This window comes from Ochlerotatus camptorhynchus, unplaced genomic scaffold (genome assembly GCF_037179485.1).
Source record: "Ochlerotatus camptorhynchus isolate MF236.1 unplaced genomic scaffold, CSIRO-AGI_Acam_v1.1 ptg000284l, whole genome shotgun sequence".
NCBI lineage: Eukaryota > Metazoa > Arthropoda > Insecta > Diptera > Culicidae > Ochlerotatus > Ochlerotatus camptorhynchus.
In genome coordinates this window covers 4659502-4685482 of record NW_027040773.1, presented here as the reverse complement: position 1 = coordinate 4685482, position 25981 = coordinate 4659502, and the positions used below count along the sequence as shown (strand labels likewise).

At 41.7% G+C, this 25981-nt stretch overlaps 1 pseudogene; it reads left to right on the top strand.

Annotated features, from left to right (window-relative positions):
- Positions 1 to 6557: 6557 nt before the first annotated feature.
- The window catches only part of LOC135706627 (uncharacterized), a 119732-nt pseudogene continuing 100308 nt past the window's right edge, over positions 6558 to 25981 (top strand).

Below are 25981 nucleotides of genomic sequence, written 5' to 3'. Positions count from 1 at the left end.
ACCTGTGTTGGGATACTTCCTTCAACGAAAACTATATTTCGTGCATTGTTATGATAATCTGGTCTAAAGTAGCTGGTCTACCGAGCACTCGTAATGAGCGGTCCGTACAGATTAGTATGAGAAGGTGGTATATGAAAGTGCAAAAAGAGAATGAAAGAAATACGAAAGAGATTAGTTTCGAGAAGTGACAGTTTCATCGGATTCCCCAACTAAACAAACTCAAGCATAGTAAGTATATACAAGCTATATTGCGACTATATGGTTACTTGGATACTCGTATGGCTGACAGAATGGTTCATCGGTTGGAAAGTGAAGTATATTTCAGGATGTTTTGATTTTATCCTAACGTTACCTCAATATTATAAAACAGACAAACAGTCACAACACATCGAAAATTTCTCTATGTAAACACTATCGCCATCTCTCGTGTACACTCAACTGTTGATTGTAGTGAGTTTTTTTTTTAATTCTTTATTTACGAGATTTTTAGCCGAAGGCTAGTTCATCTCTTTGTCAAAAGGAGGTCTCAGAAGGAGAACCTTGAAACAGAGTTTTTGTTTATACAGAGTGTTTTGCTTACTACCTACGAACATTGTTGTTGGATTGAGTGCTGTTTCTGCGGGTGGACACCATCATGAGGGCCCCACCGCCTGATAGGGCTGTAGAATACAACCTTCCTTGCTCTTCATAAGAAGTGACAAATTAAAAATGAACATTGAACATTGACCTGAACAAGACGGCACCGTCACGAGGTCCAAAGGCTCATCCCGTGTGGAACCGTCTCGACAGCCGGAAGAAAACTAACAAACAGGAAATGACAAAGGACCTAACTAAACACAATGGTATAGCTTGGCTTCCCTAAGGAAAACCAAGAGGGCGTCAGCAGCGGGCGCGTTGTCTCCGAGGAGGTTCCGGATTCTGGAGGTAATCTCGTAGGCCTCCCTGAGGTTGTGGAATTCAGGGCAGACGCAGAGGATGTGCTCGACGGCCGCTGGAACTCCGCAAATCACGCAGCTTTTCTTGAAGGGTTCTCCGTTTAGTGTGGCTTAGTTTACTGTGTCCGGTTCGGAGCCTTGATAACACTTTTTGATCCGGTTGATTCCGGAGGTCCGTCCATGCCTCCGTGCTTCCTTTAATCTTCCGGATAAAAGGTCCCCTGGTGCCGAATCACTGATCGTTCCATGCCTTTCGAGTTGTGGATTTGACCCATCGCTTGATGTCCTGCAACGGAACCTTGTCAGTGAACCTGGGACCAGATGGTCCAGATCCAGCAAGGTGATCCGCTGTCTCGTTGCCTGGTATTCCACAGTGTTCAGGTATCCACGTATATACAGTGTTGGCTGGCAGGTACTGTGGCTGCATGGAAGATTGCAGCGGCTTCAGCATTTCCAGCTGTTTTAGCGACAAATGATGCGGCTTTGATGATGGTTACGTTCATACACGGTACCGGAATGGCAGGATCCCCGCTTCTACGCAGGCCGAATCAGCAGGAGTGGAGGGTAGGAGACCGGAGATAATCCGGATGCTGTTGATATACGTCGGGCCGAGGATTTCGTTTTGTTTTCCGGATGCGAGGCACGTTAGCTCGGTTTCGTAGAGCAGGTGGCTGTCGACGATGGCTTGCGTAACCCGGAAGTTGACCGCTCGATTGTGGGATCGGTGGGGCTTAGAAATTGTTTTAAGCAAGTTGATTCGCCTACGGCAGTTCCGTTTGACCTCGTGGAAGTGAGGAACGAACGATAGCGTGCGGTCAATGAGTACACATAAGACCCGGACGGAATTTTTAACGGGGATGGCTTGATCGGCGATCCTGATAGCTGACTCTGTGCCACGATGGACACACATGGTATCTGATACTCTTCATCGCCGAAAGCTGGAACCCGCTGTCTCGGCCCATTTTACTACAGCTGTAACTGCAGTTTGGGCTAGTTTTTTAGTCCGTATTGTGGTGGGCCCTGTGACCACGATGAGAACGTCGTCAGCTTACACAAAAATGTGGATATTCTTGGGCAGCTGGCTGAAGACTCCGTAGTGAGTAAACGTCAAATGCAAGGGAATTGATTGTGCGTGCAACATTTGGTACATCACATTTCCGTGGAAATCTGGTCGATCCACTCGGTCATTGCTGAAACCCAGCGGGACACGTTCAAAAACCTTTAAGTTACGCTATTGGTACATTCCAAAACACGTATCAACTTTGAAATTCGTTAAATTTGTCCCATTGGATAGATTGACGTACTAAAACTGTTTAAGTTAATTAGCTTTCCTTCATGATGTCGAGAGGTCGTCAAAACATGAAAATAGTATGGTTTTGCAAAACCATTGTCTTCGTCGACCGAAGTGGATTCATTTTATGAGGCGTTGAAAACAAATGTCTGCAAGAACACGCTTCGCACGGTGCAGCTAAGGTCATCCAATTGCCAGGGTACAGGCCAGGTACAGGTTTAGTATCGCTCCTCTTTGAAATTGGATCGAAGGTCGAAAATTAGTCGGCGGTCTGGAAAACTGATCTTTTGAGTGCGGTTCGAGGTGTGTCACGGAGCCCCATCTTGTTGAAATACAACATTTGGCTTCGGACCGTACTGTTCTTTGATCCACGCAAGAACATACTTACTTAAAATACCGATGTAGACCTCCGTGTTGACCTTGTCGATTTCTGGAATGAACACCGGGTCCATTTTTTTGCCATCGGAAGCCACCAATCCAAACATCATAACGCTTGCAGGATGTTTGGTCAGATACACGTTCTTGTGCTTGTCGGCCACGTCTTTTGCCGGAAGAGAACTAATATACCGGTCGGTTCTGGAATTTGATAGGGATCGACGGTAAACATGCTCTCTTCAGTAAACAGGTTACCGGATTTTTTCGCTTAAGGAAGCTCAAGATTTTCTTGCATCGTTTGACTCGTAGCTCCCGGATGTGGTTGGTAATCATGTGAGTTTTTTTTCCGTGCCCTCAACTTCGCCCGCAATCTTCATTTACGGTCTTCCGTGCCGTAAAGTCACTGATCCCGTGTTCCTTTGTCATTTTCCTTATTGAACGCACTGGATTCACCCGAATCTTCCTTTTGATAGCAGCGATAACCCTCGGAACCCGAGCTGACCTTGGACGACCTGTGGCCACCTTCGCGATAGTTGTCCTTTCTTTTCTCAGTCTATAAAACCCTTTTGACAGTCCACCGGGACACTCCCACGGCGATTGAAATTTCTTTTTGCGACATTTGCGCGTGGGAAAAATCACGAATACGCTGCCACTTCATCATGGTGCAACTGTCAAACTAAGGCTGTGAACCATTTGCCGAGTTAAATTTAACTCGTGGTTAAAAGTGACATTTCGAAAGTTATTTTCTATGTTCGAAAATCCCCGTGCTGTCGATCGACCGGTTTTCGAGCCACGGTTGTCAAAATTTAACTTCTTGTCTGTCAGAAATAACCATGCTCGGATAGCAGGGTTAATCGATAACTTTTCATCTGTCAAATTTTAACCAAAAGTTAAAATAATCCACCAAATGGTTCAGAGCCTTAATTTTACATGAAATGTTTGTTTACGTTCTATGATTTACGTCCAATATGGATTACGTCTCGTGTAAAAGAAGTTATTTCTAAGTGTGTAGGTTACGTGCATGCAAAGAAAACCAAGGCATTGTATGCACAGGTGAAACGGGAACCTTATTTGTACGATGGTGCAAACATTATCACGCATACGGTAGAACAGCTCCAAAGAACATTTAGAGGAGAGCTGGTACAAGCTCGAGTAAGAGCGTCAAAGCTCGGAAGAAGAAGAATCTAGTCACAAGAACATACAGTGTATCTCAAAATTGAGCGTACACCTGACTGGGCATTTTTTGAAAGACTCTAAGTGGATACATTATTCGAATCTTGGCTAGTGATTGATCAACTATTTATTGATTTATCAGTATAGCTTTGGAGTTTTTTGACAGAGTATGTATGAAGTTTGAATAACTTCAGTAAAATGGTCGATTTTAGTAAAATTAGCGGCATTTTAAAGATCTTTATTATGGCTACAGATAAGCAAAATTTTAATATGTGTAGCTCATCGTATTTCAAGAAAATGTGTTTTGTTTTACACAGCAAAAAAAATATTTTAATATCACATCAAAGTGGATGCACTTCAATCGTGTCGAAAATATGGTGTAATATTACTTGCGAAAAAAAGGCAAAATTATCATGAATACAGTGCATGAACTGACATTACGTTGCTTTTACTGCATTTGTTTATTTGTGTGGCCATAAAAATTACATGAGATTTTCGACATGACTGAAGTGCATCCTCTTGGATGTAATATTAAAATTTATTTTTCTGCTGTGTAGGAAATCTAGCTTTTTTTTTCTAAAATAGCTTTTACTTCTTACACACTCATCCAAATATGCCCAATACTATACCGATAATAAATAAATGGTTGATGAGCCAGCAACCAAAAATTAAGAAACCTACACTTAGAAAAAAATCATGTAAATTTAGGTGCTCCAAGACACCGAGCGTCAATTTTGACATAACATTGAGTCATAAAAGACGCGAAATTCAACTTATTCAAATGTACTTTTCGCCGAGTAACGAACTTTTCAGTCTCGAAGCACTTTATTTTACATGAAATATTGGTTTACGTCTGATCCTTTACGTCAAAGATGGATTCCGTCACGTGTAAGTTTAGTTATTTCTAAGTTGTGATCGTACAGCTGTTTTTTTTTTCTTCTTCTGAAATATACGGACAGCTGTACGCTCAATTTTGAGATACACTGTGTTAGTATATTCTAAGGCAAAACTGCTTATGGACAGGCTGCGTATCAGATAAATTATTTAATTTATTCAAAAGAATTTCCAAACGACCAAATACGACCATTCATCGAAGTTTCGCTAGTCTATGAAGCGTAATTTCACAATATACGTGCACTCATTTATAACATCGTTGCAAAGGTCGGCAACTTAATTCACGGCATTTGCCTTCTTTTTGCATTCACTGAACTGAATCCAGCTGAATTGTGCACCCTGAGTGTCGTCGCAAGCAACGAGTAATGCAATAAACAAGCGAACTGGATTATGAATGGAATAACGATGAATAGGGCCGCGGGACAAGTGTTTGCAGCGCAATTGCAGCGTTAATGTGCCCGGGAAAATCGCATCTAAATACTTACTTGCTTGCTTCCTTAGCTTACAAGAGGTTTTCAAGGGTCGCCGTTGAAAGTTGACTTTCTGTCTAATTAAGGAAGTTATTCCCGTACAGTTCACCATCCATGGCAACACAACTCAAAACCAGGGATGATTTTGAAAAAAAGAAAATCAATTGACCTAGGGTGGAGAACGAGACCCAATTCCTAGCACGGGGTTTTTCTAAAGAAAATTAAATGGGAATCTATCTTAAAGAAAAGGAGCGTTTCAGGTTAATGTTTACCCCATGCTTGGAATAGGGTATCGGATGTGGCCAAAATCGTTCTCACCCTACTTATTGAGCAAAAGTTGTTACCAACTGACAAGCTCCGTTTTTTTTAGCGCTCAAAATCCGAATGCACGCCGGGCATGTATTTGTATCAACGTATTGATCATTCCGATCCAGGAACTTACCGTTCCCGTGCAAGGGTGTTTATCCGCATACAAAACGGTTTCGGTGTTTACGAAACAAATGCTCATTATTTCATGCGTTTCCAGTATAAATTAAAATTTCATTAAAATTTGATAGTTGTTATTTCAGTCGAAATTTGCTTTCGCCGCGCACAGCTATGCGTGGCGGCCATGGAACGGTGCAACCAGCAACGGTCTTTAGGCCCATTTCGATGAAAACGGGAGAATTGTTCCACGCAGGATGAGTTCATTTGTTGTAGGGGTGTTCGATTGGATGTTGGTGGTTAGCCCTGCGATAGCATTTTCTAGTCGGTATACTACAAGTTCACTAAGGGCTAGACCCAGGGCTGACAATAGTCATTCACGTCATAAGGAGTAGAAGAAAAACACAAAGTCTCCTTCATCGATTTGAGCTTTGCCGCATCCATTACTTGATGAACATTTCAAATGGTCCTATCTGCTTTGATAGATTCTCTTCATCGACTTTCTCTTATCATAACCACTGCTAGGCAAACAAATTTCGCGCTAATTCTACCACATAGTTTGATAAAGGAGGTTCTTATCTAGCGTCCAAATCGTCAAATACAACAGGGGAAGGTTTTGCAGTTGAGTTATTGACGGAAGATAAAGTCGATGAAGAGAATCGATCAATGCAGATAGGACCTTTTGAAATGTTTATCTAGATTAGTTTTCGTCGTGTTGCATACGAAGCATGACGATAGTCGTGCGACCACAAGCGAAGACGATTTCTAATTTTACTTCGTCGCAATCTTGAATCAAACAGACTGGAATGTACAACTTGTCTCGTGTATAACACACATTTTTGTCGCGTTGAACAGTTCAACCAAGATGAACTTGTCACATCCAGGATGACCAGTGCTACCAATTTTCTCGCCTATCAAATAAACAGATAAATCGTCTGCTGACGTTTAGTATACGTGGAAATTACTGTAAAAATGTTACGATGATTTTTGAGGAAAATGCTACAGAAAATTTCAGCGGTTTTTGGAGTTTCACCCGAAACCTTCTTGGAAGATGAAGGACACCAATGTGATGAGAAGGAAATTGAATTATTGGATTCACTTGCTTCTAAGCTTGATCCTCTACTATGTCTCACCCGGTGTGCAAGTCACACACTACAGCTGGCAGTTGGAGACGTAGTAAAGAAAAACGATCCCAACATTCGCAGGATTACGGACCTTGTTAAAGAATCGCGGAAAAATAAATACTGCCTTTTTTTCGAGCACAAACAAGCCTCCAAGGCTCCGTTGTGGTCCTCTACAAGATGGGGAGGTCGATACAAAATGATCGAATCGATAGTTCAGCAAGAAAAGTTTTATACCGAGTTGGCTCAAGATTACAAAGAAATTGGTAAGTTAATCAATACAAAGATCGTACCTATCTTAATATTAAACAATAATTTGTCTTATAGAGATCACAAACGACGACTGGAAGTGCATGAAAGACTTTACTGAAGCATTCTCTCCGGTGTATACTTTAACAAATGATTTACAGATGAAACACGTTACACTCAGTGACTTTTACATGCAATGGTTGCAAGCGATACGATCAGTTGAAAGTCATAACAATAATCCACTTTGCCCAAGTTTGTCGTTAGCACTTAAGAACCGACTGAAAAAACTTCAAGAAAACAAACTTTTCCTTGCTGCAGTTTTCCTCGACCCGCGGTTTAAATTTCTTGGCTCAAGTATTTTTCCATCAGTCGACGATAAAGAATCTGTACAGGTAAATTTTCGTATCTAAAAGAAATATATTTATTAAAGTGTGATCGCCAAATAACCGAACAATAATAAATTTTCAGAGCTTCATTGTTAACGTCTGGGATAGGATAAACAAGATTTAAAAACCGACAAATGACCCTCAGCCGTCAACATCTGCTGAAGTGCCAATGTGCCAAAGTAACTTCCAAAAAGCAGATGAAATGGATGATTACTTAACACAGCTGTTTGGATGTTCGGAGACCACATCTGCAAATATCGCTTCTTCTTTTCAACAACAGCTCCATCAACTCAACATCGAAAATAGGCAACCTCATCACTACGACGTCTGGAGCCATTGACTCGCTCGGAAGCACAGCCATCCGGAACTGTTTGAAGTTGCTATGGCCATACTATCTGGATCGTCTAGCCAAGTATCCGTTGAACGTGCATTTAGTGCACTTGCACTAGTTCTATCCGATTTACGCACTGGGCTGTCAGAAGAGGCATTACAAGATATTTTGATGATCAAACTCAACAAAGCAGTGTTCACTCGGCTGTCGACAAAAGCAGGCCACTCTCGATGTGTGCTACGCGATCGTCTGTTTTCTCGGCAGCAACCATTGTGTGGTCCTCCTCATTGTTCTTCATCAGCAGTTCTTTCGGTCGATGCGTCGTCGACTTTGGAAATCAACCGTTTCGTGATGAGTGTGTGAGTGCTGACCACGTTTTGCGTCCATTGCTGCAATGGACGCGCTCTGACCCTCGTTGGCGTACAACAATTTGCCATACAATGAAACTACTAGAAGCGGCTCCAGTTCTGATCGAGGAGGCTTTTTGGATAGCGGAAGATAAAGTGTTTATTGTGTTGTACCTTTTGACTATAGTTTTAAGATGTATTGTATAGTGACCAAGAATCATCGGCTCTGTAAAGTTAATTCGGTTGAGCCTTATCAAATAAATTAATAAACAAAAAAAAAAACTCAACAAAGAAATCTTTGAAAAGATCATCCCGACCATGTATGATTGGAAGCGGCGCCGGTGGTGTAGTGGTAAGCGTGATTACATCTCACCCCAGGGATGTTCTGAGGCATAACATCTCTGATCATGCCTTCCTTCGGAAGGGAAGTAATGGTCCCCGGCTCATGCGTTGATGAGTCGATAGGTAGGGTCCAAGTGTGGGAGCTGCCTTCCTGGCGTCGGTAGCATTGGTGCTCAGCACGGAAAACAAGATCGACCAAAGGAAAAAAATGTATGATTGGAAAGTCGAGCTCGCTGATAGATCTGAAACTTAAGAAGAAAATTACGGTTTTTTGATTTTTTTTTTGTTTTCCTTTGATAATACACTTTTTCTTAATAAATATTTGAAGCTAAAAACTGCTTTATATCTTTATTTTATTTTACTATTTTTTTATCCGAAATTCGTTGCCTAAAATAGATTACTATCGACAGTCGTTGTCTAAAGGATTTTAAGGGAAGGATCGTTCAGAACATACTTGTGTGGAACATAATTTCATTTTCATTTTTTCATTTTATGATGTACAAGGGGGTCAGGGGCCATGTCACCGATGTGAATATTCACACCATCCATAATACACCAGGGAAGGGGAGAGGAGTGAGCAACACAGCATCTTTACCCATGGGGGTTAAAAAAGTTCTGCGAGGTACACTTATGGTGAACCAGCGGCTCAGGGATTGTAGAAAGGAAAAGGGTTGGGTCGGTTTAAAATGCAGAATTAGATGCCGTCACGATTGAATGCGCATGTTTAAACAACGTTGATCCAGGTACCTATCATATAAATTTGCATATAATCTAGTTATGATTATTGTCAATAATACTTACATTTCGATAAAGATGATGTTGCCTACTTTACCTGTTATGTGATACTTATAATCACAGAGTCCAACCTTGAATCGCAGACCAGGTCCACTAACAATACACTCGTTCCGAGAAGGGGCTTATGTTCTTCATCTTCTTCTTCTTCTTCTTCAGGTTCGCTCACCTCCCGGAATGAAGGCTCGGTGCGGTTAGTAATATCAAACAGTGTTACATGCAAACGAAAAAGAGATACAACCAGGATTAGTTTTTTAAAGTAATAGTTTCATCTGAATACCCAACTAACCATATCTCAGTGACATTGTACCACTCTGAACCCACACCTAAAGCTATTTTGTGATTATATGGTTACTTTGGTACTCACATGAAATATTGTGCAAGTACCACAAGTTCAACAACGACCAACTATGGACAGCTCAATGTTAATACCATTTACTCTTTGAATCAGCTTACACCAACATGATAATCTACTAAGCAACATTTAAGAATGTATAGAGATAAAGTTCAAAAACACAGTTTTAACTGATGGTACTTTATAAACATCAAACTGTCCAATATTGGACCCTGCCAACACATAGCACCTGCACGGCAATGTGGGCCTTTAGAATGGTTCATCGGTTGCAAAGTGAAGTGCTTCTCAAACTGAAGCAATACATTTCTCAATTTTTCAACGTTATCCTAACGTAAACTTAATATTATCACCCATATGCCCGCCCAAGCCCGATACCCAAACGACGCCCTATACGCTCTCTGACCAAAGCGCAGGGAACATACTTGTGTGGAACATAATTAAAGGAAAATGAGACTTCATTATTTTTAGGAAATTCAAAAGCAGTTCTTTCGTTTAAAACCGAAATTCTGTTAATGAAAATTGAATTACTGTGTTACGGTAGGCAAGTATAATGCAATGATCATATTTTCATGAGCGTTATTTTAGTTTTGAACGAAAAAACTGCTTTGAATTTTTGAAAATTAATGAAAAATAACTAACATTTCTAGAAACCGTCCAAGCACCACGGAAATAAGAAAAACAAGTTCTCAGAGTACAAAAGCTTTGTGAGAAATTCATGATTGATTTTGGATCTTTAGACGGCATTTCAGATAGCTGCTGTTCTGATGAATTAGGTTATGAAGAGTAGAAATAATTTTCTTGAGCAGCCAACACTTCATTGAAGCTGAGAAGATGCAAGAATGCAAATACTTTTACCGGTGCAGATAAAAAACCCAACTTGTTATCTTCGTGTCCGAACGATGAATGTCACTTTTTTGCAGCTGCATTTATTTTGTTAGTCCTTTTTTCAAGGCTTACTGATTTTATCGATATGTAAAAGAATAAAGGCTCGAATGCAATGATGGCCGATTAATTTAATCGAATAACGATTCAGCAATTATGCTGCGATTTATATCGGGACAAACGCTACCTGATCTAGATGTTATTGCGTTTGAGGTTTAAAGCTGATTAATTGAATGTCACTTTTTGAAACTGCTTTCATTTTGTGTTTTTTTATTATCAAAATGCAGATCTTCACTACTCTAGACTTTACAACTGAAAACACATCGTTTTTCGTTACGCAACAATTGAAGTGCGACGATGACGAAATGTTTTTTCATCTTCACAACGCGTCTTCAAAGAATTGTTGTAGCATGACTGCAAAGTTGTTGTGACGAACTGCTAGTTGACGTCACCGTGCATCAATGTCGTTACATCTTTTCTGTTGCAAGACGAGAGCTTTTGTCTCGTAAGTTATAGATATTTCGTTGCATAACAATGAAGACAACAGGACTCGTCGCTACTGTTGTTTTAATGGATACTCCCTGGATTCAGCAACCTGCATTGCCTGGCAGATAACGTCTTTTACTCTCGGAATCGTCACGGTAAAACACGAACAATACTTGGCAAATCATTCGAGCATCCCTACCTCTAGTATCGATCAAATTTTCTCATAGCAGAGCGTATTGAAATACGATCGTCTCGATAGAGGCCAGTTTTGGAAGAGCACCATTAACATCATCCATCCTACACCACCAGTAACAGCAATAGCAGCAGGAGCGAGTGTGTTATTGAATTTTGGGCAAGAACTTCCACCGATTTATGTTCGTTTCATGCTCCTGCTACATGTATGTATGTGTCAGAATGGATGCGTGCAAAAATAGGAAGTAATTGCATCGTGCCTATCGAATCGTAAAATAATGAACGTTTATTTTACATCGATTAAACTCCATTTCCATTATCAAAAGATAACAAAACGCATCCGCAGATGCCTTCGTCATCGCTCACGTCCGATATTGTTTTCGTGGTTGGTTGTGGGGTCGGGGGGAAGCACACCTAACGCACGAATTCCCATGGTTCTATCCGCTGTTGGGATTGCGCTCTTGAGCTGTCGAATTTGTTCTATTCGAGTCGGGTTGGTTGGCTCTGATGAATGTTTGAGATTTCCGGATAATAACAACATGATGCACATTTTATGTCGAATCTGTCTGTTGGTTTGAATTGAATCTCCATTGTTAGTGCAATACGCTTTGCTTAATGAGTTCAATGACTGTGTATGTACTTAAACATGAGTGGGCTTGTTAATAATTGTCAGTGATGACACAACCAACTCTTTTATTTTAAACATTTCACTGCAAATCAGTTTGAATTCAGGAGCAAAAGTTTACTACTTATAGAGGCGAGGGTTTTTTTTTACCGTCGATCTTGTTTTCCTTGCTGAGCACCAATTATACCGACGCCAGGGAGGCAGCTCCCACACTTGGACCCTACCTATCGACCCATCAACTCATGAGCTGGTGACTTCCGTGATCAGAGATTTTATGCCTCAGAACATCCCAGCGACGCCGACTAGAATTGAACCCACGCCTGCTGGGATGAGAGGTAATCACGCTTACAACTACACCACCAGTGCTGCTGAGGCATGGATATTAAGCAGTTTAAATTTTGTGGAATCACATCCCATTCCCATCTCAAGTGGAATATAGCTGCACACTGTCAATTCGAAAAAAAAACTGACAACATTTCTATCCAATGCATCCACTTAGTCAGTTAATATTACTCTGATTGCAGGTCGAAAAATAACCACCAAATTTTAATGAGGTACTTGCGCAAAAATTTTGAATTGGAAGCAACATGAAGCTCTAGACCGGTAGAGTGGTTGCAGAATCCCTCGACACCACGATATTTCCAATGATTCCTACCTTTCATTTTTGTCTAGCGGTTTCCGTTGGACCCTTGAAAAATCTCTCAGCTCAGTTCAGCATCCGACTCGGGTCGTCATAGATCAACCTCAACCTGCGATGGAATGGAAACGCACTTGAAAGCACAAAAGTTGTTTGGACTCTCTTCACTGCCTTGTACACATCTACTGCTGCATCCCGATCTATAGCGGAATGCTCTTTTGTGACTTTGTGATTGCACTGCGAATAAGTTGAGCCATTTCGGGGGGGAAATGGAAGTCACTTCGCCATAATTGGGCTTCACTTTCAAGTGAGTCTACAACTTTCTACCGGAAAGAAAACATATTCACTTGTGGTTCAGCATGAGTGGGATGCCATATTAAATGTTTATTTATTTTTTAATAAAGCTTTTTATACCAGCCACCTTGCTAACAATGTATCGGATTCAAACATTTCGAGGTAACAAAGCCCGGTGCAAATTGTAGACTGTATCATTATCAATTGCATGCACGCACTTTCAATACGGCACAGTAAATCGGCTCATTCGGTTGGCACTAATTGCTCTTTAATGTGCCAGTTGAAATGTAAAACGGATCGTTTCCGAGCGGAGAAAAGGGTAATGGACCACCAAAACAACAGCATATCGTACAACAGCAACGTTCGTATGGCAGTGATATGGGGAAATGTTTCCACACAGTTCACGAGAAGATGTGGTCATTTCGGTGTGGTGTTAGTTGAAATGGATTGTAAAGGCATCCAAACATTATCTATTCTAGGTATCATCCTCAATGTTGAAACCGTTGGTTTCACATACTCATTTGCATTGACTTTGTCAAGTGCACTAATATGGAGTTACTCCTTTCAACGCACCTTGCATTTGGTAGTCAAGTGCTGCCATCTGTGTGTCACAAATCTGTGTTCATTTTCTAAGCAAATGCATTGGGTCTATCACGCTTAGTTCAGTTCACCCAAATATGGGTGAAGAACACCCATAATCGCGAAAAAGTGCACATACCCATTTTATGGGTAAAGTTGATTTACCCATATATGAGTAGTACATGCACCTTACGAATAATGTAGGTAATTTTTACCTATTTATGGATTATTGATTTTGGGTGAATTTAACTCATATTTGGGTGAATATTTTAATTTTTTCTTCTGAAATTTTAACGGATTAAATAAAAAATCAAAATGCTTTGTTTAAATTGTATTTTATTTGTAGCAAATATTAAACATGTACCACCAAACTGGACTATTTGAAAGATTTTATAAAAGCGGAAACGATCATATAATTGCGGTTTTGCGTCGAATCGTCTCGGTACCTTTTCCGCGCTTGTTACTCACAAAGCAAGGAATAAGTACGCCAAAGGTACCGAGACTATTCGCCGCAAAAGTGCAGTTTTTGACCGTTTCGGAACTTTTAAAAGTCAGCCAAATAGTTCCAGTGAGTGGAAAAAATAATGTAAATATCGGTCAATCAACTATCATGCAAAATACTTACCTATCAAAGGGGGTCTTACGAAGCAGCACAGAACCTAGAAGGGAAAATTGAAAAAAAAACATTGAATTACTATTACTTCCGTAAAATTACTAACCAGCCACCAATGAAAACGCTGGATGATGACACGGCGAGGTAAGCTTGTTTCCTCCAGCTTTCTTCTCCTCCTCCAAATAATGTAGAATTTCCACCAAGCTACTTACGAATTACGGCAATTTGATTACGGAATTAAATTCGATTAAATTTCCGGAATGTAATTTGCTACCACGGATAATTAATACTGCATCGCACACGCACATAAAGCGAAAGTTGACGGTTTTGACAATGTTAAGTTTTTCATCCAAATATGGGTAAAGTTTAATTACCCATATTTGGGTTAAGTCGCTTTACTCACAATGTAAGTAAATTTCACCGATTTTTGTCAGTATTATTTACCCATATTGTAGGTATTGTATCAGAAACCCAAATATGGGTGAATCAACTACCTATTTATGGGTGAACTGAACTAAGCGTGTACTCCATAGTATGTCCTACACTGTAAATCCAAGCTAGGGAAGAAACATAATTATCGGGTTGAACAGTGGGGGGCTTGTCAAAAAAATGAACAGGAAAATTGTAGACTCCCTGCAATTCTAGAACTTTCTAGTTACTTCGGTCGGACTGATTCGTTCTTTCTGGCTCAAGACTTTAAGGAAGTTAGAAGTGCACGGCGCGTTAATATAATCGAGGTTGTCCGTTGTGAAAAAAGTGTGTGGTTGTCTTTGTAAATTTCTATTTTTTTTTTCTATTTTAGATTAATTATTAACTAGTGGTAGAAAAAGTCAGAGTTTTCTAAAAAGTTAGTGTTAGTACGTGTTAGTAGAGGTAAAAGTGTTAGTTTGATTAATAAAAGAATGTCCTAAATGTTAGTATTACCTACCTAGGGGTACTGTGCCGGAGAAAGGGATCATTGTCTATCTCCAATACGAAGAGTTACCGGAGTGCAAATTGGAAAAGGTAACCTTTTTAGCGATATTAGGGATGGCTTTTGAAAATGTACCCTAAATTTGGTGACATGAGAAAAATCTAAACTTGAACAGGCCAATGGAGGCCTTTTTCCGTTCGTCTAGATATACCTCGGACCGCACAGCTCGTTAATCGACGGTCAAATGCCACGAGAGCATTGTTGTCTTCCGGAAAATACATCCCTGAGCCAGGAATCGTCCCTGCGGGTGCTCTATTGGAGGCCACGGCAGATGAGGGTAAGGTCCACCACATCTCTCCCAGTACGCCATTTTAGTGGCAAAACGACGGCTAAGATTGGCCATTGTTTTGATCACTCTGGGAGCTACACGTCGCCAGAACAAAGGCTGGGACCATCCATTGTGTCAGCTATTTTGGGGAGCCTTGCGTCTCCTGGATAAGGCCATTGTTTCGCCCATTTTGGCTGAAAGCGGAAACCGACCATTGAAATTGACCATCACCTGAGGCCTCCCGGTTGACCGGATCGACGGTCAGGTGGCCATTGAAGCGCAGTGGATGCACCACCACCCCGCATTATCAACAACCACTGTAGTTCATCAGCACCTGCGTCCGTAAGTCACCACCACCACCACAGCACCCTCCTGAAAAACCGTAAGTCACGTTGGTTATGTTTTTTTTGTTGAAAACCGATATGCATGCATGTAAGGACATAAGACAAAACACGAAAATGGTTACAATTGTAAAATTGGTAGGCAAACACATACACAAACAAGTTAAAAACGTGATCACGTAGTAGTTTGTAGTGAGCTTAAATGGGGAAATAAATAATACCCGATGTACGAAGTTCGATTTTCAAACCACAAATTAGTAGCTTTTCTTTTAATAGAAGAAGATAGTCTTCCTTGGGTTTCACACCTTTTATTTGAATTCGTTCTACTGCGTTGAAAACTTCATACAAAGTGGAAGTTTCCCACCCCTTGCTTTCTTAACTCTTGCCGTGGTTTGAAAAGGTAAGGGCGGTGTAATTAGAAGGTTCGACCCTGGCCGATGAACCTTTTAAGGTTCATCCAGTTCTTGGTGGTTCTTCTTTATGCTGCGATTACAGTGTCAGACAACGGGGAAAGCATAAAACGACCCTGGGAGCGTTCCCTTCCACGTTTGGACTAAGGGAAGTAAAAAAAGGAGTAACAATGTGTAAAAAACTGGTGATCTCAAACTTTATAATAGACGATACCAGGGGCGGCCACGTTCGAATGCAGGTCAAGAATAGGTAGGAATGTATTGACTTGATATTAGCTTTTTGGGAAGCTGAGAAATCCTCCGCACTTCCACGAGATATCAGTGATATGTGGGATTGGATTTGCAGCAGGGTTCGTTTTGGCAAACGAAGCGACTAACCAATCTTGAATGTGAAGGGATTGATCCGATGATGTTCTGCTCAGTAAGCAAAAACGGTCACACTATGGCCACCGAGCCTCTTATAACAGAACACCCACTTATCATCGAGCTGTTTGTAGTGACCGAGCTCGATATCTTAGCTAAGTGCAACCGTCGCAACAATAGCCAACAGAATGCCAGGGCAATCTTCGTCTGGCCCATTCCTAAGCTTCTTCAAACTATTCATCCGCATTCCTCTTCTATCTCTATCGCTCGCACTCTGTTTTAAGCATGTCATTGTACTCTAATGCCTCCATAAACGGATCATTCTACCCGAGACAAATGCATCGTTCGGGATTTTGTCCTACGTTTTGCTTCGTGTTTTTCCGTTACACGAATTTCGCTTTAATCTCGCATATGTTTGTTTTCTGTTTCTAGAGCTGTGCGTTTGTCCAGAAATCAGACATCATACACTGGACAATATTTTTACTATATTTTCGATTTATTCACTACGTGAACTAATATTATGCATTGGTTCGTAATATTCTTGATTATGGTAGTCGGTCAATCGAAATATTCAAGTGAGCATTTCTCCTGGCCTTCATCCCATCTACTACACTGTTGTTTTAACCATTCCAACCCGGCACATATGACGACGACGAAAAGTTTCATAAAACACACGATATTACTAGCTTAATTTATTATTAAACTTCGTAATATGAAGAAGCCTGGGATTGATCCCACGATTTTATGTTCAGTAAGCAAACATTTTTTTTTTTTTTTTTTTTTATATCTTTATTAAGGAGACTTTCAGCCGTTGGCTGGCTCGTCTCCGATAAGTAAGCAAAAATGGCTAACTACGACAATAAGTGATGTGCGTTGTCCGAGTTTCGAGGACAGTCTAGATTCCTTTCGAATCTCGAGTAAGGTTATAACAAGATGATGGGCTTTCGTGTCTGCTCCCATTTCTTTCAGATGTTATTTCCTAAAAACTTTATTATTCCTGCATTAATTATTACAGTCATTAATATTCGTGCACTATCATGCTATACTTTATCGTGCCCAACTTCAGCACTGATGAACGCACCAGGTAGGCACAGAGTCCCACCAGGAAACCAATATTTGCACACATTGCCCGCTCAGCCGAGAAATTTTACCCACAGCGGGCTCTCATGGTTTCAAATTATCGGGAAAGACCGAGCCAGCATACAAACACGGAAAGAACAAAGGGTTTTGCACTTCAACTAGCCGGTAGGCGGATGATCAAATTTGGAAGATCGGATGTCAATTACATCGATTGCACAACAGGATTCGATTCTTGAAATGAACTGAAATCATACAGTTCATTCTAAACGGTTTGCCCGAGCTACAGAAAATAAGTCATCAAAAGCATCAGTTGCATTCCTGTGCGTTCCAAGAAAAAGAAACGATTGGTTCATCCAACCGGAACTTAAATGGGGAAAAAAGGATCCCTCTGAGTGAGACTCCCAGTGCAGAGCTATGTGTCATACCATCTTGGATCATAACAGTTAAAAAGTGAAAAGTCATTCACCGCATATGGCGAACCGGCATCTTTGGGAAGAAACCCGCATTCGTTCGGTGGTCACAAACGTAAAAACCAAAACCACTCGGAAACTCGTTTCCAATTCCGAACACATACCGTCGATAAGATGGGAAGTAATAATATTCATATGGCACCTAGAGTTTTTGCCCCCCGTCACCGTCCGTCGTCGTAACAAAACGGAAAAGTTCTTTTGTTGCATTTCCCACTTCGAACCCTCAAGGAAAGTCGTTTTCCTTTCCCAAACGTCCACGTACATTTATCTCCAGTACTGACTTCTAGGAGAATCGCTCCCTCACTCACCATAATTATAGACTCTCTTGCCAAGGGCGGACGCAAAAACTGGGTAAGAAGGACAGCGCGTGTTGATATTTCGGTCGGAATGTTGCCAAAGGGGACAAATTCGACCTCTTCCGTCGAAACGCTGCGTACCCGTCCGTAACGCAAGGATGTTATACAGTAACAGAAAAGACTAGTCAGACCGCACCAAACCAAAGGTTAGGATAAAAACAACATTTCTAAGGATGGCGGTGGCATCCTGTCACAAAACTGTCGGATAAGATCTGCCCTCATTTTGTGCATGGGACGACGAGCTGCGGTTGTTTCTGGTCTAATGGAAGCAATGCGGCATCCCGAAGGGTAATTTGAAACAGTAATGCGTATTTGGTGGTCGGAAAATAATATTGAAAGAATTTTGGCGAAGACTGATGGTTGCAAAAATTGACATCTGCGGACCCTAAGTAACCCAAAAAAAAAATAAAGGGTTGTGTCCTAGACACGACTGCAGCATGACGTACAACTACGAAAAATTGATGTAGGGGAAATGGCTCTAATGTTGACCTATGGATCTAAGATTGAGCCCATCGCTAAAAATTTGCTACAATTTTATCTAGATGAACGCGTCATTGGGACGGTACTAATGGATATTTTTGGTCGCTATTGAAAATTGAATTTATGTATGGGCCCAAATTATGGGCATTAAGGCCGACATTACATCCATTTCTCCTATGTCATGCATTTTTGACTTTCCCGGTTTTTTGTCAGCCCCATCAGAAATTTTAGGCTGACAAAATCGGGATTTTTTTTTCAATGTTTTAATCATCAAAATGATTTTGAAATCAAGTTTAACCATTATTTATCCCCTATTACTGGAATTTCTGATAAATGTTTACTATTCTTACAACAAAGGGTACACCAAATATCTGGATATCGGTTTGTTGAGCCGGCAATTACTGTTCGGTTTCATTAAATTCCGCTTGGTTTTCAACTCTGCAACCAAGGCTGAACCTCCATATCTCAGTATCAACGTAAATACACTAGCCAGGACCCGTCTCTTGCTACTGCTTTGGTCCCGATATTCTGGCCTTCGCTGCCTTCTCGTTGGCGTATTCGTGATCAGAGATGTTATGTCTCAGAACATCCCGGCGGCGCCGACTGGGATTGAACCCAGGCCTGCAGGAGCAGTACATCGATTAAAGGCAGTAGATATCCGTGAAGTCTTTGGCAATCCTGAAGATAAGCCCTAGAATTCTGGAAGCTTTGTCGACGGCGTGCGAGATGTGCTGCTTGAAAGAGAGTTTTGTATCCAGAATCACGCCTAGGTCCTTAATTTGGCTGACGTGCTCAATTTCGGTGCCTAACAAAACATACTTGAACATAATAGTCTCTTTCTTGCGCGAAAAAGAGATAACCGAGCATTTGGACGGGTTAACCTCCATACGATTCAGAATACACCAATCAGCAAAAGCATTCAGCTGACGTTGAAGGGAGCAACAGTTTTCAATTGAGTGAATTTGGAGGTAGAGTTTAAGGTCATCTGCGTAAGATAATCGTGTTCCCTCAATTACCAGATTCACGTTGTTGAAATAAATCAGGAAAATCAGCGGTCCCAGGTGACTACCCTGAGGTATGCCGGATGTGGCAGCGAACGTACGGGACTGGTGATCACCAATGACAACAGTAAGATAGCGATCGGTGAGGTACGACTGAAACCATTGCAAAAGGCAGCTGTGGATACCAAGCCTGTCCAGTTTAGCGATTGATATGCGGTGATTCAATTTATCGAAGGCAGCAGATAAGTCAGTATAAATGACATCCGTCTGAGCACGATCCGACGTACTGTTAGAGATGTAGGAAGTAAGGCACAGCAAGTTAGTGGCAGTGGAGCGACCAGCCATGAAACCATGCTGGTCGATACTAATATACGGGCTACAGTGAGCGAGTAATGGTTCCATAACAACGAGTTCGAACAATTTAGCAACAGCGCTAAGCAAAGTAATGGCACGGTAGTTGCCAACGTCCTGTTTGTTGCCTTTTTTATGTACTGGAAACATGTGCGCTAGCTTCCAACAGGATAGGAAAACACCGACGTCCACAGACCGTTGAAAAACGTGCAGCAGTGGAGACAACAAACTGTCCAAAAACGTTTTGAGGAACGCCGATGGAATTCCGACGACTTGAGTTTCGAGGAAGCCATGAAAAACATCTCGGGATTGATGTCAATTCTGCTCATGGTTTGGCCAGAGAGTGGTACGTAACTGGCAGCCAGTCGGGCATGGTCGTCACTCAGTCTCTCGTCCGTGAAGACACTAGCAAATTTTTCAGAGAACAACTGACAGATATCTTGCGTAGATTAGGTCACCATCCTCATGACGTTGTTCGTTGACAAACTTCCAAAACTGCTTGGGACGTGACTTAAGCTTTCTCTGCAATCCACGTCGATATTGAAGAAAGCACCGTTTCGCAACTCGTTTGTATGCGTGATTGATCCTGACCGGATAGTGTGCGGTGCTTGGTGAACTTCCTAAGAGCGGCTCTCTTTCTGGAGAGTAACTCAGCGATACTACCATGGTCGGCGTTGCGAAAATCGTAGGAAACGGTGGCAGGTGAAATATTAAAATCATGCATCAGCTTAGTACTTAACGTCACCAGTAGCGGCGGGTGGTGACGATCCAGTCTCACCAGAGGGGTGGGCGCCTCGCATAAGAAAGGAGCCATGTCCTGGGCGCTTACAAAACAAAGATCCAAACTGCAGTTGTTCTGGTTAATAACATGTTTGATTTGAGAAAGAGTGGCTGAGCTGTAATTGTCCAGAAGGAGCGAAGCATAGGAATGGATGACAGAGTGATCCATGTCAGGATAGAGGAAGCCGTTGCGAGTTTTTTTTTTCATGAAATCCCCGGGAGATTGAAGTCACCAAACAAAATAACTTCATCGGTTGCTTTGGCGGTATCCAGAACAGAGAAAACCGATTGGCAATGGGTTTCGATGAGGTCACGCTCCCGTATACGGTCGGGAGGAAAGTAAACCGCACAGAGAAACAAGGTACGATCGCCCAGTTTAACCGACGTCCACACCTGCTCTAAGCATGTCCAAGCATAATTTTCTAGTAACCTCGCTTTAAACCTAGAATTTATAGCCACTAGAACACCTCCACCTTTAACTTTCCGACTATTAGCAGCATTCCTATCGCAACGGAAAAATTCATAAACGTCGCCGAACACCTGACGAGAGAGCGTGCGTTCACAGTTGATACCATCGACGTTCTGATAATACAGCAGCAAGTCTGAAGGAGCAGGTATAGTTTCAATACGTCCTACGGTCTGAGCAACTTGCGAAGGATGCCTTGATGGTGCAGGCGAATATTGGCTGGAAGCAATGAGCGGATCAGGAATCGTTGAATCGATAACAGAAGTTGACTTGCCTATGCTGTCGAGTTGAAAGACCCCTGCACTAATCCCACACGCAGAGCCGGGACGACTGCTGAACGCTGGCTGGAATGGCTCGACTGCGGTGGGAAGTACAAGGGCTTCCATGTGGCCAACTTCGGTGCGTCCCAGTGTACAGCTGCTTAACTGTGGCTGATAAGAAAAGCCAAATAGAATTTGCTGGACTGACAAAGAGTTTGGATGAAGTTCGGTAGAGACAAGTGAAACATGTGTCAAAGAAGATGGCAATGACGAAACCGACCATTCAGGAACAGGTTGGTTGACGAGCTCTGTGCAGCGATGGGATTTGTCACTTATTATGTCATGGCGTTGTCTTGGTGATCCGGGTAATTGGGTGACTCCATGCTGGGGGATAAATTGGCATTTGGCGTTCGAGAAGGGTTCCAAAAATTTGTAACATTCCTGTTGTCCTTGAACTCACGGAATAGTATTCCCTTTGGCCACGTTGCAGTCGAAAGAGCCTTTGCTTTTAGCTCAGGACTCATACCGATTTTGAACGAAATAAATGACAGGCTGCTGACATTCTTACCATTGGCGACTAGTCTGGATGTATCAACGTCATTTATTCCTAACCTCTGCATCACCAGTTCACGTACTTGCTCCACTGTGACGTCACGAGAAATACGCGAAAGGTAGAGCCAAAACTTCTGCCTAGGAGGTGGTTCAGCAAAAGTGCCGATAGATGGAGATATTGAGCTTGCAGTTCCATACATCAAATCCTGTTGACGGCGTTCAGCAGCTTCAGGTTTACGGAACAATCGTCGGCTTCGCAAAAACCCAGCGGCATTCGTATTACGAGTTGATGATTTTGGTGTAAGTGCACTGGAATTGATCAAAGCGGTGAAGTTCAGACGAAGTTCACTTTTGAGTTCATTCATGATTTCCGACTTAATTATTTAAGCGATCCCATTATGATCGCCAAGGACATGTTCTTGCCCAGCCTCATAAGTACCTTGAATGGAATTGCGGAAACGAATGTCATCCATTAATTTGGTACACGACCTGCACATCCAGAACAATTGCGGGTTCATTTTCATCTCATCGTTAACAGCTGAAGTGATATTGACGCATTTGAGGTGAAATTCCGCTTTGCAGAAGCCACTGCATGAAATGGAATCGTCAATGACATCAGTAGCACAGGAGTGGCAAGTAGAAGTCATTTTCAGGATTGAAGTAATTTTCAGGATTTGATGCGATTGCCAAAGCATCGCTACTACACAGTTTAAAGTAATGCGCCTAGAGTAGTATGCAACAACAGAGCAGGTAAGCTTGACGGCGAAAGTGTAATACAACGGTAGAATCCAGGCGATAGCAATTCGCCAAAATGTTTGCAACAGTTTCACCACGAGCTCAACAAAAGATCGCAAGCTTCAAAATGTTGCTGTTAGATGGCGCTTCGGAAAAAAAAATCGCGTGGCGTTTGCTTAGGAAAGTGTTTGAAAACAATGTTCAAAATGCTTCACTTTCACTTTAAAAAAAGCACCACGAAAACACAATACACCGAAAGAAATTCACGGCACTTAAATGCAGTAGCACATAAGCTGACGATCAAACGATGAAGGTATAATTTATAACCGTAATAACAACATAAACAAGTGCAAGTAATTAACGACCAAACACAACGGTATACGTAGCTAACAGTGATACGACTAGTCGAGTATTAGTACAAGACACCGAAGAAGTATGCACATTGTAGAAGAAATACGCGTATCTGTCAAGAGTAAGCAAATAAGGTAGTGAAATTAAATGGAAATTACTAATCCTTCTCTCTCTCATTTTGTATTCTACATGGTTATTGAAGCCAAACAGTCGCACAGTGGTCTAGAACTGTGAAAAGATGGACAAAAGTCATTATCTCATAAATCTTGCATTTTAGACTATTGGTGTCTTGCAAAAAGTTTCTGGATATGAAAAGGCTCTTCTTTTGACATTGACAAATAAATGATTAATCATCCTAGAAGTGAGATTCAAAATTTATTTTTCTGAAAATTCCATATTTCAAGAACAACATGTGAAAAGGGCATACAAGCTTTTTTAAACAAACCTTCTTATGCTCGCCACCCATATGACACCAACGCAAACCATCAACATCACCAGGTAGGGGAAACTTTCCCCTCTCCGGTGATGTTGTTGGTTTGCGTGGGTGACCCTTGGTTGACGAGAAAAGGACCTACAATAGTTTTTTTTTACAAAAAGCTTGTATGCCCTTTTCACATGTGGCTCTTGATTTAGGTTCGGTGTCTTCGACAAAGTTTTAGAAAATATCAAAACAAGAAAGTTTGCTCAATTTACTTGGTGGCTATTTCTTTGTCTCATTGAAATATGGAACTTTTTTGGTGGAAAACCTCCTAATAAAAGTTTCTACTCAATAATTAATTGCTTTAAACTTCTACTGGTTTGAAATGTTTTACAAACATAAAACATTCTTTGAACACCAGTGTAGTGTCCAAAACTGATCAACACATCAGTATACATACATTTTCTGAATATTCCACCGGACAAGATTTTAAAAAGGCAAGTAATTCTTGATTTTATTAGAAAATATAGATTTTTTTTTACATATAGATTTGATAGCAATAAGTATTTGTAATACTTTATTTTGTGTGCTTTGTTCAATCGTGGTTTTATAAACGTACATATTGAGACCAAATACAATAAAAAGAATGCCATGTTTAATTTCATCATCATTATATATCACTTTTTATGAATGAAGTGTACCTTCATTCACCTTCTTTGTACAATCGGTTTGATCATCTCTCTTTGCCAAACCCACCCGTTGGAGAGGGACGGTAAGGGGTATCCCCCCCCCCCACCACTGGCAAAAAGAAATGATCGCCGACCGCTCAAGTACTAACGATGTGTTTGAAACAGATCTACCGATTTTTACCGCTCTCAAGTTGTTATCTGAAGGAAGGCATCCAGTCGTAGGTTTGGAAATTGCAGCTATTGTTACCTCTGCCGCGGTATGTGCTTCTGTCATCGTCGACTTGATGATTTCGAGGGGTCAAGTTGACGATGACAGGATCACATACCATGGTAGAGGCGTTAGACCGCCGTTTTAAATCACGTTCCAGTGCGTTGGACCAAGGATGGAGCGTTGTGGAATTCCTACCGTGATCCTAATCGATCTCTGTCCCATATTTGGCTCGTAGATCAGAAGCCGGTTCTGGAAGTAGCGTCGGCCTCCCAGCTGGAGCTGTTGAACGCTTTTCTTGACGTCGATCGTTATCACAGTGTAATATCGATCTCCTCTCCACTTCTGTTTCGACGCCTTCTCGGTTCTATTGACAACTGTCCGAATTGCATCCAGTTTTGCTCTTCCTTTTCGAAATCCATACTGCCTCTCCGACAATCCTTGCTCACTCTTCGTGCATTTCGTTAGTCTGTTTAGGATGATCCTTTCCAAGAGTTTTCCGAGTGTATCCAGCAGGCACTGCTACGAGTTGCTCGTTGGTGACTTCGTCGTTATCTTCCTCTCTGTCTCCGTACGATGTAGGTGGTCTTTGGATCGTGCTTCGAGAAAAGTCCTTCCACGATGATTTTCAGGTTCTCTAAGCACATTTCAGCGGGCATGACTTGACATCTGATCTTCGTCATCACGACACGGTGTGCGTCGTTGGCAGCAGCGTCTCGATCCAGCTCCCGTTGACAGTTTGACTTGCTATGCTTTATCTCTCGTCTATGTGCTCTCTGTTTGCTTCTGTTCTTGCTCTCTGAACACGTTTTCTGGCTCTGAGACAACTAGCGTGGAGGATGCTAATTGCCTCGTTGCAGCAGTAAGCTGGAGGCCGTCTGTTATTTAGTTCCAGTTTCCTCGGCATGGTCGAGTCACATGCTCTCCCTAACGATTCTGTAAACTCTTCTTCCACTTCAGGTCGCTAGTTCTCGTCCTCTATACTGCCACAGGATTCCGTTGGCCGATGCTATATCGAATAGTCTGATGGTCGCTATGGGTATATCATTCACACACTCTCCAATTCATGTTTACCTCCAGCGACGGACTGCAGTCCGCATAAAGTGACGTCGATAATGGATTCCCGGCCATCTCTGCGAAAAGAGCTGGTGGTACCTTTATTGAACAGCCTAATTTCCAGCTTTGCCAGAGCTTCCAGAAAAATGTGCCCTCTTGCGTTGGTACATCTGTTTCCCCACTCCACTGCCTAACCATTGAAGTCTCCTCCGATGACTACCGGTCTTCGTCCGATCGGTAAGTCCAACGAGCGCACAGTGGGCAAAAATTGACAAAACCGCGATTAAATTGAATATCTCGGCTGCCAAACAGTTTCAGTCAACTTGTTATACAAATTCTCAAAGGAAAATTTCTGCTGAATCGATTGGTGGTAGATAGTCTCATTGGCCGGAGATTTTTGCGTACCGAGATAGAGGGCCGGGATCAACTCGAGTTCCCGGTAAAGTAGGAAATGCCACTATCTATCGACATAATTTTGCACTCTACTTAACGTATATTACTGGAAATTGATAGTACTAAGTATATATGGTGTAAAGACACCATATACGCCCTCAGGAGAACTCTACTGGCCTAAAGGAGGA